Source organism: Pinus tabuliformis, chromosome 3_1, assembly GCF_031772625.1.
Source record: "Pinus tabuliformis cultivar Carrire ecotype Pingquan chromosome 3_1, CPIR1, whole genome shotgun sequence".
NCBI classification, from domain to species: Eukaryota; Viridiplantae; Streptophyta; class Pinopsida; order Pinales; family Pinaceae; genus Pinus; species Pinus tabuliformis.
This window is the reverse complement of record NC_142301.1, coordinates 116913512-116926894: the sequence shown is the minus strand read 5'-3', so window position 1 is coordinate 116926894 and position 13383 is coordinate 116913512.

Here is a 13383-nt window from a genome sequence, read left to right as displayed (position 1 = left end):
TTATCTTAGCTTATGTTAGCTTTTGTGAGAGTGACATTTGTTGCACTTGTTCTTGTAATTTTGATATATCATGTAGCATTTCTTCCTCTTCTTCATGAGTCATGCTAGAGATTTCAGGTTGCTTACTAGGTGTTTGCATTTTCTTTCCTTAGGGCATCAGTTACCGATAATAATGCTCTATAATGCCCTTTGAATTCCTTCAAAATAAATTTTCAAACCAATCTTAAGCAAAAATTTAAAAGAATCTACACACATTTTTTCACTTTGTAGGATCTCAATAATGCCTCTGATGTATCTCTGTACTTTTGGATCATCCAGTTCTGAAATTGTGACTTGCAATAGCCCTTTGTGTCCTCTTTCCAATGCCACTAGTCTGATCCAAATTGGATTCTCCAAGGAAGAGTTATGTGAAATCTCCCACAGTGACCTGATTATAGACTAGTTCAGTAGAGCGAACTTGTATGACGTGCCACGAGTCACTATTTCGACCTTTGGCTCTGAAAATTATATACAAGAAACTAGATTCCATCATATTTATGTACCTTCTTATGTAATTTCAATCCGATGCTCAGAGAGAAAGTTATGACGATTTTCCCCAGGTCACCTGTTTGGAATGTAATTCAGGAGTCTACAAAAAGACCAACTTTCTCAGATCATATCTCCACAAATATAGCGTGAAAAGCTCTAAAATTTGGACCTGACGTTTAGCACGATTTCTTCTCAAATGGAATTTTTTTTTATCTTCTAAAACGTCGTAGAAAACAAGTTATAGCGAAAATGCCACGATGACCTATTTGGAGCAGCGAAACCCAAGAATCCAAAGCTCTGATACCAAATGTTATGAAACCAGCTCACAAAAAGATAGAAAATATAGTTGAACGTCTTAGAATTCAGCCTCTTCGAGGGGGAAACCTCCTTTACATTACACAAATGAACAATTCTTGGATGATTCAAATGACAAAACCTCCTTTCTATATATAGGAGTCTAAGGAGTCACAATATAACCCAGCCGGCCTAACAATAATAATATAAAGCCACAAAAATAACAATAGAGGGATTCTATGGGGCACAATAATAACAATATGGGGATAATAGGGGCACAACAATATTAATAAGGGATGCAACTACAATAGTAATAGGGTAATCACTAGTATTATAGCGACCCAACACATATCTTGTAGAAACTTATTCAAATCTATCTTCAAATCTTCCATCTTAGTGTCCATGCCATTCATCTTAGCTTCCATGCCATCCATCTTAACTTGCATGCCATTCATATTAGCTTCCACATTATTCATCTTAGCTTTGGTTACCTTCTGTAAGAGTGAAATTTGTTGCACTTGGTCTTGTAATTTTGATATATCATGTTGCATTTCTTCCTCTTCTTCATGAGTCATGCTAGATATTTCAGGTTTCTTACAAGGTGTTTCCATTTTCTTTCTTCAAGGAATAAATTAATGAATATTATGCTTCACTATGCCCTTTGAACTTCAACCTAATTTTTCAACCCAAACTTACGCAAAATTTTAAAAAGACCACACCTTTTTTTTTCTCTTTGTAGAAGTTCAATATTGAATCTATTGTATCTCTGTAATTACAAGTCTCCAAGGCCTGAAATTGCTTGTTGCGGTAGCCCTCTAATTCCTCTTTCCAATTCCACCAGTCTAATCAAAATTGGATTCTTCAAGAAATTTATGACTAATCTCCCACGATTACATGATTAAATCATTTTTCCATAAAGAGAACTTGTACGACATGCCACGTGTCACTGTTTCGACCTTCAGATATGAAACCGATACAAAGAAAGCTACAGTCTGTCCTCTTTTTGTAACTTCTTACAAAATTTCAATCTGATGCTCAGAGAGAAAGTTATGACGACTTTCCCAAGGTCACTTTTTTGGAATGTAATTTGGGAGTCTGCAAAAAACCTAACTTCCTCAGATCATATCTCCGAACATATAGCGAGAAAAAATTTGAAATTCGGACCCAAGGTTCAAAATGATTTCGGCTTAAATGGGTTTTTGTTTTAGCTTCTAAAATGTCGCAGAAAAAAAGTTATAGCGAAAATTCCACGATGGCCTGTTTGGAGCAGTGAAACCCTAGAATCCAAAGCTTTGATACCAAATGTTATGAAACCAACTCACAAAAGGATAGAAAAGAGAGATAAATTCCTTATAATTCAGCCTCTTTGGGGGGTAAACCTCCTTTACATTACACAAATGAACAATTCTTGAATGATACAAACGACAAAACCTCCTTTCTATATATAGGAGTGTAAGGGGTCACAATATAATCAAAGCGTACCTAACAATAATAATATAAGGGCACAACGATAACAATAGTGGGCTTCTATGGGGCACAATAATAAAAATATGGGGACAATAGGGGCACAACAATAATAATAATGGGGGAATCACTAGTATTATAGGGACCTAACAATAGTCATTGATATCCATCCCAAATTTGGCATGTTGTTATCAAGATCTTGTTGTGCCAAATTAGGAGGAAGCCTTCAAATGGACATGTCTTATGCTACCATTCCTATGTACGAGGGTGAGAATATCGGATTATACAGAGAATTAAGATTCATTAATATTGTTTGTGAATCTGATCAACCTAGAAATTGTCCTATTTATCTAGTAGATCATGACTTTGGATGTTTTGAATCATCATCAAATAATTCACAAAATACTCAGCTTACTATTGAAAACATTGTTGACAAGCCTAAAACCATCAACACTGATATTTGGAAATTGTACTTTGATGGTTCTTTCTCAAAGGAAGGAGCATGAGCTGGAATTGTATTAATTTCACCAGACAAAGAAAATATTACCCAATCCTATAAGCTTGAATTCAATGTAACTAATAATGTAGTAGAGTATGAAGCTTTTTTGCTAGGATTGGAATTAGCAAGAAGTCTTAAGGTGTAGAATCTAAGTGTATTCAGTGATTCAGAACTTATTGTCAAACAAGTAAGGAATCTTTGTCAAACTAAGCACCCTAGACTTAGATCTTATAGGAATGAGATTTGGGATTCAATAGAAAATTTCTTTTCAGCATTCAACATCACTACTATTCCTAGAGATCAAAACATTCATGCAAATTCCTTGGTTGTTTCTGCTAGTTATTTTAAAGTTCCTGATCAAATGCTTGTCCAATAACAATTCAAGTTAAGTATAGACCATCTGTTCCTAAAAATACCAAACATTGGCAGATATTTGATGATGACATGCAATTGAAATTCTTTTTGCAAGTAGTTGATGAGTTTTCAACCCTACAAGTTGAGGAAGAACAACTTGATAATCATGAAGTTTACAATGAAAATCACACTCCACAATTTGACTCAAAAAGTGTTGATCATAGCATTATTCAATTATCTAACAATTTTATTTCAAAAGGGTTAGTCCCTCTTGAGAAGCTCTTTGATCATAATGATGTTCCCAAAACTCCATTATCAAATTCACTTGAGGAAAATATTGAAATTTGTAACATTTGAATTTTTGAAGAAATTAGAAATGTTAAAATTTCTGCATCCCTGTCAATGGAAGCCAAAGAAAATATTTAGCCCTCCTTAAAGCCTACAAAGATGTTTTTTCCTAGTCTTATAATGAACTAAATACATATGATACATCTCTCATTGAACATAGAATCCCATTAAAACCGGAGGCTAAACCTTTTAAGAAAAATTTAAGGAGAATTAATCTTGTCCTCCTTCTTGTTATTGAAAAAGAACTCAAAAATCTACTTGATACTAAAATTATAATTCCATTGATGTATTATGATTGGGTAGCTAATTTAGTTCCAGTGAAAAATAAGAATGGTGAAATTAGACTATGTGTGGATTTTAGGAACTTGAATAAATCATACTTGAAAGATAATTATCCATTACCCAAGATGGATCAATTACTTCAGAAAGTTTCAAGAGCTAATAGAATTTATATGTTAGATGGTTTTTCTAGAAACAATTAGATCATGGTTAGTCTAGAGGATAGAGAAAAGACAACATTAACAACTCCTTGGGGTACATTCATGTATGCTCAGATGCCTTTTGGGTTAACTAACGCTAGAGCTACTTTTCAAAGAGCCATGGATTTAGCATTTGTGGGTAAGACAAACAAATTTGTTGTTATTTATCTTGATGATTTGATTGTTTTTCTAATTCTGATCAGAAACATTTAAAGCATTTGAGAAAGGTTTTTGACAGGTGTAGAAAGTTTGGGATTTCCCTTAATCCCAAAAAGTCTTTGTTTGCACTCAAGGAAGGAAAATTGCTTGGCCACATTATTTCTAAGGAAGGAGTAGTCATTGATCCTAAAAGAGTTTCAGCTATAAAAGAACTTTCATTACCAAGGAATAAGAAGGAAATTCAGGTTTTCCTTGGCTTTTTTTTTTTTAAGAAGGCCTATTCCTAATTATGCTAAAATAGTTAAGGATATCATTGATATGCTGAGAAAGAATCATGAAGTTAAATGGACCATTCCTGCAAGGTATCCATTTGATCATATTAAAAAGGCTATTGCAGAAGCTCCCATTTTAGCCAATCCAGATTATTCTGAACCATTTAGTATCTTTTCGTTTGGCTCTGAAACTACCTTAGTTGTTGTTCTTTTGCAAAAGAAAAATTAAGGAGATGACCAACATATTTCCTTTTTTAGTAAATTCATGTGAGATGCTGAGTTGAAATATGATATTATTGAAAAGCAGACCTATTCTTTAGTTCAAGCCCTGAAATCTTTTAGAGTTTATCTCCTTCACTCTTCTAGTATTTTCTATGTACCCAATAGTGTTGTTAAAAATGTGTTAACTCAGCCTGATACTGATGGAAGGAGAGGGGGATGGATAACTAAGATTTTAGAGTATGATCTCATTATCAAGACTACCAATTTGGTAAAGGGTCAAGGCCTCACCAAGCTCCTTACTGAGTTAAATTGTAAGAGCTTGGGAATACATTTCCTTTTGAAATCCTACCTGAGAAGAATCCATAAGAACCTTCTGAGATCCCAACACAAAAGAATCCATAAGAACCTTCTGAAATCCCAACTGAGAAGAATCCACAAGAACCTTCTGAGATTGATGAGCCTCATCATTGGGTAATTATATGGGCCTTAATTCACCTCCTAGCTAGTCAAATCAACTCTTCTCACAATTTATTACATTTTTTTATTATATTTTGTTTAATGAGATGAGTTAAAGTGAGATAGTATGCCTAGTGGACTAATATGCATTGAATGAAGGTTTGGAAGAGAAAATCAAGGAATTTTGGCAAGACTAAGGTTTGAAACTTAAATGGGACAAGGGAGAGAGATTGTAGGAGGTAAATCCTCCTCATTTACTCCTCCCCCATTTGAATACTCCTCCATTAATCACACCAGGTCGGAGTGGAATCAACCAAGTCATGAAGATCAAAAGGCAGTCGAGCAAGTGATAGACAAAGAGTTAGTTCATCTCGAGTTTGGGAGCTGATCCTCCCTAGATTTAAGGAATTCATTGGGGACTTCAATTGTATAAGTAGAGAGGCCTAGAGCCTCATTAGGATTCGAATTTTTGTTGTAAAAACACTAGTTATTTTCGAGCTCCAGACTTATGGAAGACATTGATGTAATTTTATGTTTTGATAATGAAAATGAGCTTTTTCTTGATCCAGCACTGAGTTAACTCAGAGGGCTGAAGCTCTTGGGTTAGGGCCCAACCCTAGTAGCAAAGGCTCCTCTTCTTGTATCTGTATGCTTGGATTAGTTTTATAGATTCATGGTTAAATTGTCTCTATAATTATTTCATTGCAAGTACTGTGGATTTGATTAGTTGTTTATTAGTTTGCTTCCATTTGTGCTTTACTTTAGTAGAAGGTTAGAAGGGATAAAAGGAGCACCAAAAAGCTATTAGTAGGTGCCTTGGCCTCACCTCTTCCCTTGGGGATCATGATTTGAGGAAAATACCCTTATGTAGCCCCAAAAAGACAGATTTCCATTTTCTCATAAGATTTAGAGTTTAATGTACTTGAACCAACATTTGATCATTTTTGCAAGTGTAGGATTTAATTACCATCTCTTCCATATTTAGTCTTACAATAGATCCCATCCATGATTCCACTTTATTCAACAATTTTCCTCATGCATGAAGTAGACAGCTAGTTCATTAAATTATGCTTTTCTAGCTTGTTACAATTCTTCTTATTTACATGACTTTTTGGAAATTATAAATGTTTGATGCAGAGCAGGTGCTTCAGAAATATAAAGAGATCTCATAGTAGACAACCACCTTCCAACTTCGTCCATCCATAATCATTACTTGCTTTCACCAAGATCTTCACCAATCTCATCATTTTACATAGAAATTCCTCCAAGCATGTTGAGCGAATCCAACCATATCCTAATCTTGGTTTTGAGTTCTGAGTGATCCTAGGCATTTTTTCACTCCATTCCACCCATCCACCACCTTCCCTAAGCCTTCTATCGCCTCCATTAACCATCGTTTTCTCTCGATTGTATCCTATAGAAATACAGTACATCCTGTAGGTTTCTAGTACATCCTGTAGTGGCCTGTTTTGAAGCCGAATTGAGGGAAAACGTCTAGGAAGCCACACCAGGTCACCCAAGGTTCTCTCAAACCTTCCAAACATCTCCTAAACCTCCCAACCATCCACCAGCATCACTAAGCCACCTGCCACATCACCAAAAGAGATTAGGGTTTACACTTGATTTTCCATAAAAAGAATAAAAAGAACAAAACAGATTTATTTCAGTCCTTTACATGCATAGCAGTAATGTTTTATGTTTTGAAATTCCTTGCTTAGGACAGTAGAATTTCATACATGTTAGCTTGGCATTATTGTAAAGCATAGTTTCTTAGCAGTTAGTTAGGAAATGGTGTGTTTTAGCATTGAGTTTCGGTCTCTTTCATTATTGTAGTAGATAAGCTTTCTCATAGAGTATATTCCTCTTTCTTTCATTAGTTATCAAGCTTCTTTTGAATCTATAGAAGTCTTGCTTGAAAACCCTAGTGGTCTCTCTTTAGCTGGACAGTCACAAAAGGTAGAACCATCACTTTTACTTGTGTATACAACACTGTCACCTCCAAGTTTGTATCAACCCTAGGTTGATAAAGTAAAGCTGGTAGCTCCAGGAGTTGTAGCATTCTTGCTGCAATACTGGTGCTCATCAGATATCCCAACACAAAAGAATCCACAAGAACCTTCTTCATCAGACCAGTCAATTCTGATTCATATTGATGAGAAATTTTTATTATCTGATTGGTACACTAATATTGTGAATTTTCTAAGAGATTTTGAGTGTCCATCTGAATTCACAAAAAATCAATGTAAAACACCGAATTTGAAGGCCATAAAATAATGTATTGTTAATGCAAATATGTATTGGAAGGATCCTCTTAACATCCTTTTACTTTTCTTAACATAAAATGAGACAGAAGGGGTCATTGATCAATTTCATGCAGGAATTTGTGGAGGGCACTATCCTTGGAGGGCTACAACACACAAGATTTTTAAGAGCAAGATTTTATTGGCCTATTATATTTGTACAAGTGGGAACAAAGGTTAGAATTTTCACTCAATGTAAGATGTTTGTTGGAAATCATAGATTAGCAACACTTCCATTAGTTCTAGTACTATTCCAAGCACCTTTCCTTCAATGGGGATTGGATTTCATTGGTGAAATTCATCCTCCATTAAGTAGTTAGCTTAGATGGATATTGGCTGCCACATATTACTTTACCAAATGGGTAGAGTCCATTCTAGTCCAAAATGAAGCTGATACTGTAGTTATTAAATTTATTGAAGAATATATATTGTCTAGATTTGGATGCCCCCAACAAATAGTGATAGACAATGCAACAACATTCAACAGTGTCAAGATGATTGAATTCTGTCAGTAATACCAAATCCTGTTGCATCATTCTACTCCATACTATCCACGGGGGAATGGACTAGCAAAGTCTTGAAATAAGATTTTGGTTAAAGCCATAAAGAAAACATTGGAGGATCATAAAAGGAGTTGGGATAGTCATCTCATTTATGCACTTTGGGCCAACAGGATTTCACCAAAGAGATTGACAGGTAAATCTCCCTTTCAACTTGTTTATGGTAAAGAAGCTATATTTCCCACACATTTAGCTTTTCCTGTCATGAATTTTTTACAAGAATAAAATAAAGATCCTGATGATTTCTCTAGAAGAATAAATCATATTATAGAATTTAAAGAAGATAGAGATGAAGTTCATTACAAGCTTTAGAAATATCATAACAAAATGAAAAGCTTGTTTGATAGAAAAGCTAGGAAAAGATATTTTAGGGGAGGGGATTTGGTATTAAGATGGGATGTTATAAGAGAAGACAAAGGAAAACATGGAAAGTTTGATAACCTCTGGTTTGGACCTTTTAGCATTGTTTAGGTTAAGAGTGATAACACTTTCATCCTACAAGGTTTGAAAGGACAATATTCCTCATTGCCTATCAATGGGAAATACTTGAAGCACTACATTTAATATTGAGAGGTTTCCCATTCATTCATTGTTGTATATCACCGAAGAGTTTATTTTACATGCAGTGTGTATTTGTTTCAATAGAGACGCCATTAGCCCGAGGAAAAGGCATATGGATCTGCAAGTTCTCTGCAAACTTCAAGAGGAAGCAACCCCTAGTTGGAGCCAATGTTGTAACATCTTTTATTTTTGATAAGTTAGTTTTTATTTATAAAAGAGGGTACAAAAAAATAAAGAATAAAAAATGAAAATGAAAAAAAAGAAGAAAAAAAAAAGAGAGAGATGAAATGAAACCCCATCAAAAGAAAATCAAAATTTGTATAAGTGAGCTTGTTTAAATGCCACTTCAAAGAAACAAATTGCATTGTAATAAATTAAGGTTTTGTGTGCAACTTGTCTAGATGCCACTTGTTTTGATTTGAATTATATCATTTAATCATGATCAAATCATTTAAATTTATGTTTTAGAATAGAGAATAAATTCACCAAATTGTTTAATCTTGGTGGAACATTATTAGATAAGATAGAATAGAATAAATTATGGCCTAACATTCTAAAAATTTGGCCAAGAGATATATTAGATTAAGGATTGGATTGATTATTAGATTCTACTAATTAGCTCTTAAGGGTGATTAATTTTTGTATTAATGTAAACCTTTATTATGTAATAAGCCAAAGTCATAAATGACAAATCAAATTTGTCATGAAGCGCTAATCAGTTGACACTTTTGGATGGTGATCCACTTCCCTGCCCAGATCAACGACAAGGAAGCCACTTCACACTCCCTTCCACTGTTGCACGATAATGGTAGGGGAGGTCCAAAAAGTGGTTTTCATTCACACGGGCCCCTCGCAAAGTGGCAAATCCTCATCACTTCGCACCCCCCGGGGATCCTTACCACTTACCACTATCCCCCCCCCCCCCCCCCCCCCGAAATCCGCTTATCCACTCCGCGTATACGTCATCCCGCTAATGTCATTCCCTTTCCCGTGCCTTCCATTCCCCAACCATTTCACTCGATGTGTCCATATCTGTCACTGTCTATCCACCTATCTAGCTGTTATATTCTCTAGTTGGCCATAAATGAAAATCCTCTCGTTTGGCAATGCTTTCCCTTTAACGGTAATACATTATCTGTTATAAATAATCCCTTATCCCCATAGCGCAATTTTCCCTCTCTTGTCTTTTATTCATTGGTTTCCTAAATTTGACTGTTCCTTTTTTCCACTTTGCGACATAGTTGAAAATTACCATTAGAACGAAACCTTTTCTGTTAAGGTATTTTCATTCCTAAACCTTATGTTATCTCTTCCTCCTAATTCTGCAAATAATGGCTCTTAAAATAAAATATCAACCCTCTTCTAGTCAAACTTCATCACAAAAAAATCGCAAAGCCTCTAATGCCCTAGACCTTGATCACATTCCATTGGCTAACCAGTTCTTCAAAATTACCGACATATATTGTGAATTTGACATGTTTGAATTGCACCATTGGTTAAAACATAATTACCAAGACTCTAAAGATGAAATAAACTTATGGGAATATTTATTTCCCATGTACATGTTTTCTTAGACCCATCCTTTTCCTGACCTAGTCATGTGGTGTCAAACGAAGTACAATATCCTACAGAGAACTATGGTAGCTTAGAATGGAGACATTCTGATATCCATTACCCTTGAAACTATCAATAAGATTCTTCTTATCCATGAAAATAATTGCCTTAGATTTTTCTCCACTGTTGTTTTAATGGATATATACCATAAGCTCACTTTCCCTCAAAGAGCTCAAATTTTTGAGATCTTTCTTCCTAAAGATGTTGAACTTCCTAAAAAGAACCCTCCTTATCTAGCATCCCTTTTCCTTGAGAGATCTAAACAAATCATTTCCTTAATTTCTTGCTTGTTAGGTTACCAAATAGATCAATGGGCATATGAATCTATCCTAGGTTATCTATCCATCTTCTCTAAAGAAAACAAACCTACTTTAATGTATAATTATAGTCAATTTTTGGTTGAAAGTATGCATGAACAATTGATGAAAATTATTACTGAAGGAGTATTTAAATATTCCTTTATGCTAGTGTATATGATTGTTTTTCAACACAAACATAGATTTCCTATAACTTTACACAAGTAGGATGATCAGCAAGTGACTCAAGCAGTTACATAGTGGACTTCATTGATCAAGAGGAACTCAACCAAGTTCAAGTTTTCAGATTTCATTGACTATGTTATTCATCCCGTTGAACAAATTCTCAATAGCCAGATCGAGCCTCAGATCAATCCAGAAATCAAAAGGATCCTGCAATGAGTGACCAAGTCAAGTGAGGGAACTGGTATCTTTACCATACTTATACAGAGATTAGAGTGTATGGATATGAACTAGCTCCATACAAATTTCCCAAATATGTTCCAATGAGAATCTTCTCTTTGGAATATATTAGGAAAATGATTAATATGGATGAACTACATTTAATTTTATGGAAGATGAAGTCCCAATTCAAAATCAAGTCACAAGTAGGATCATTTATTTGCAATGTTAGATTAGCAGGTATTGAAGAAAATTCAATCCTCAAACAGATGGGATTCCAACCAAGTTTCACCTGGTCTTATGACCCATTCAGTATAATATCCAACTGAAGGGTGGAACTCAAAACCACACCTTATAATCATACTCCAAGACCAGAGATTGAAAAGTACAGAAATTAAAAATAGTGGGAGGAGAATAAACTTTAGGAAGCAGAAGAACAAACTTTACCTCCTTCTACCCTACAGACTCCCACTTCTCAAAGTAGGCAGGATAAGAGGCCCAAATAATAATCTTCATCATCAATAAAAGGCGAGAAAAAAAACATTCATTATTAGTAGAAGTCAAGGATTGATTCCAAAGGCTCTTCTACTCTAAATAAGAAAGAGCTTATAATCATAAATTTGGATGATTCATAGGTTTCTATAGGGACAAAAAAATGTAATCACTCCTCCATATTCCTCTTCAGTTTCACAAAAAAATTTTGAGATCACCCAGTATGCAGGAGTAAGTGAGAAAGAGGAGCCAAACATCTTCACTAATTTCCTTGAAATTAAACAAAAGAATGAATATTTTAAGGAAAATGTATATGATCAGTTTGGAAACATACATCAACTTCACAACAAAGGTTATTGACAGATTTTGATAGTGAAAAAGGCAGGATGCAAATGGAATTCCTACAAGCCCAAGTGCCTTTTCCAAAGGCTTCTTCAAATTATAAAAAAACTGTATTTTCTTTTGATGTCAACTAGATACATCCAATCGATCAGATGGACATGCATAGGTAGTATGGTTAGATGATTTTCTCTACCATGACCAACACTGCTATGGAATTATCAAAACTTAGGACAACTCTTTCAAATGTACAGTCACAATTGAAGATAGAAAAGATATCCTCTTTGGCAAAGGATAACAGGGTAAAATCATTAGAATATTTAGTGATTAAAAATGATTATGATCCCATTGATGTTAAAGCTGAAGAGGACATTATTAGAAAGAAGAATGCAAACAGTTCAGCATTAAGAAAGCAGCTTAAACTACCTTCTACAAAGGATCCTCAAACCAAGGAGATAACAGAAAATGAGCAGCACAAAGAAGAAATGCTCAAGTTGATGATTGAGAAAAATGTATAGATAAGGACAATGGAAGAGAAAATTGAGAAATTGCTTAAAGAAAAGGAGGAATCTTCTCAACTAGTCATAGCTCCAATTGCAACTATACCTATTACAGTGTCAAGGAAAACAGTGGAATCGACATCAACAACAACAAAGTGTACATCAATAGCAAAAGATTTAAACAAAGTCATACATGAGTTCTCTCCATCAACAAGAGAATGAAAATCTTCACGACAAATTTAAGAATCTTGAGACTTAGAAGATTAAAAATTATACTCTTTATGTTGAAGAGATGCAGAAGACCCATAAATTGACCAGAAGGATTGAAGAGTTGGAAAACAAGTCATTAATGGATTAGACCTTGGCCCCAGCCAAGGAAAGTATTTGGTCAGATATCAGTCAGGCTATAACTAAAGTTTTGCCCTCCATACAAATTATTTTTGAAGAGGAAGAGTTCATAAATAGGTGCCAGACAGTTATTTAAGAAGTTAGAGAACTTCTTAAGGATAACCAAGTGAAGCCATAGACAAGATTAAAGTTATAAATTCAAAAACCAGAGCCAAATTGGAGCAGATTTAGATTGTGTACAAGAATGAAACTATTTTGGAGATTAAGAAGGTTTTGCAGAAAAATAATCTCATGACTCAGTTGGAGACCAAGTGCCAAGCCTTGAAAACTGTTGTCCAAAGGTTTCATTTCAAGTTCAACTTACTCAACTAGAGAGGACTACCAGGATTAGTGGCACCAGATGACAGGTTGATCAGTTTGGAGGAATATTGTCAAAAGCTTTATGCAATTGCAATTGATAAAGCTAGATTTGCAGGTACAAAGGGTCACCTTATAGGGAAGGAAATCTTAGAAGCTTTGGATTTTGATTTAATAATCAAGCATGAAATCAAACATATTTTTGTTAATAAGCCTACTTTTGAAAAGTATACCGAGGTTGATGAAGTTTACAGGAAGTTGGTTAATCTTTCTATACCAAGTGAAGATAGGTGGGATCACCTATGTGAAATTATTGAGTAACTTTCATCACCAACTAACAAACAGATATGCAACACTTTTTGGGGACCAAATCACCAACATATTCCTTAAATATAGTGGCAACACTCAAAAATTTTAGAATTCCTATAATTTTGTACTATTTTTGTATTTTGTTTAAAAAAATTTCTAGAAGATATTTCATTCTGTATAAATAACTCTTCCTTCAAGTTATTAAGGGTTGAACCCTTGGATGAGATTTC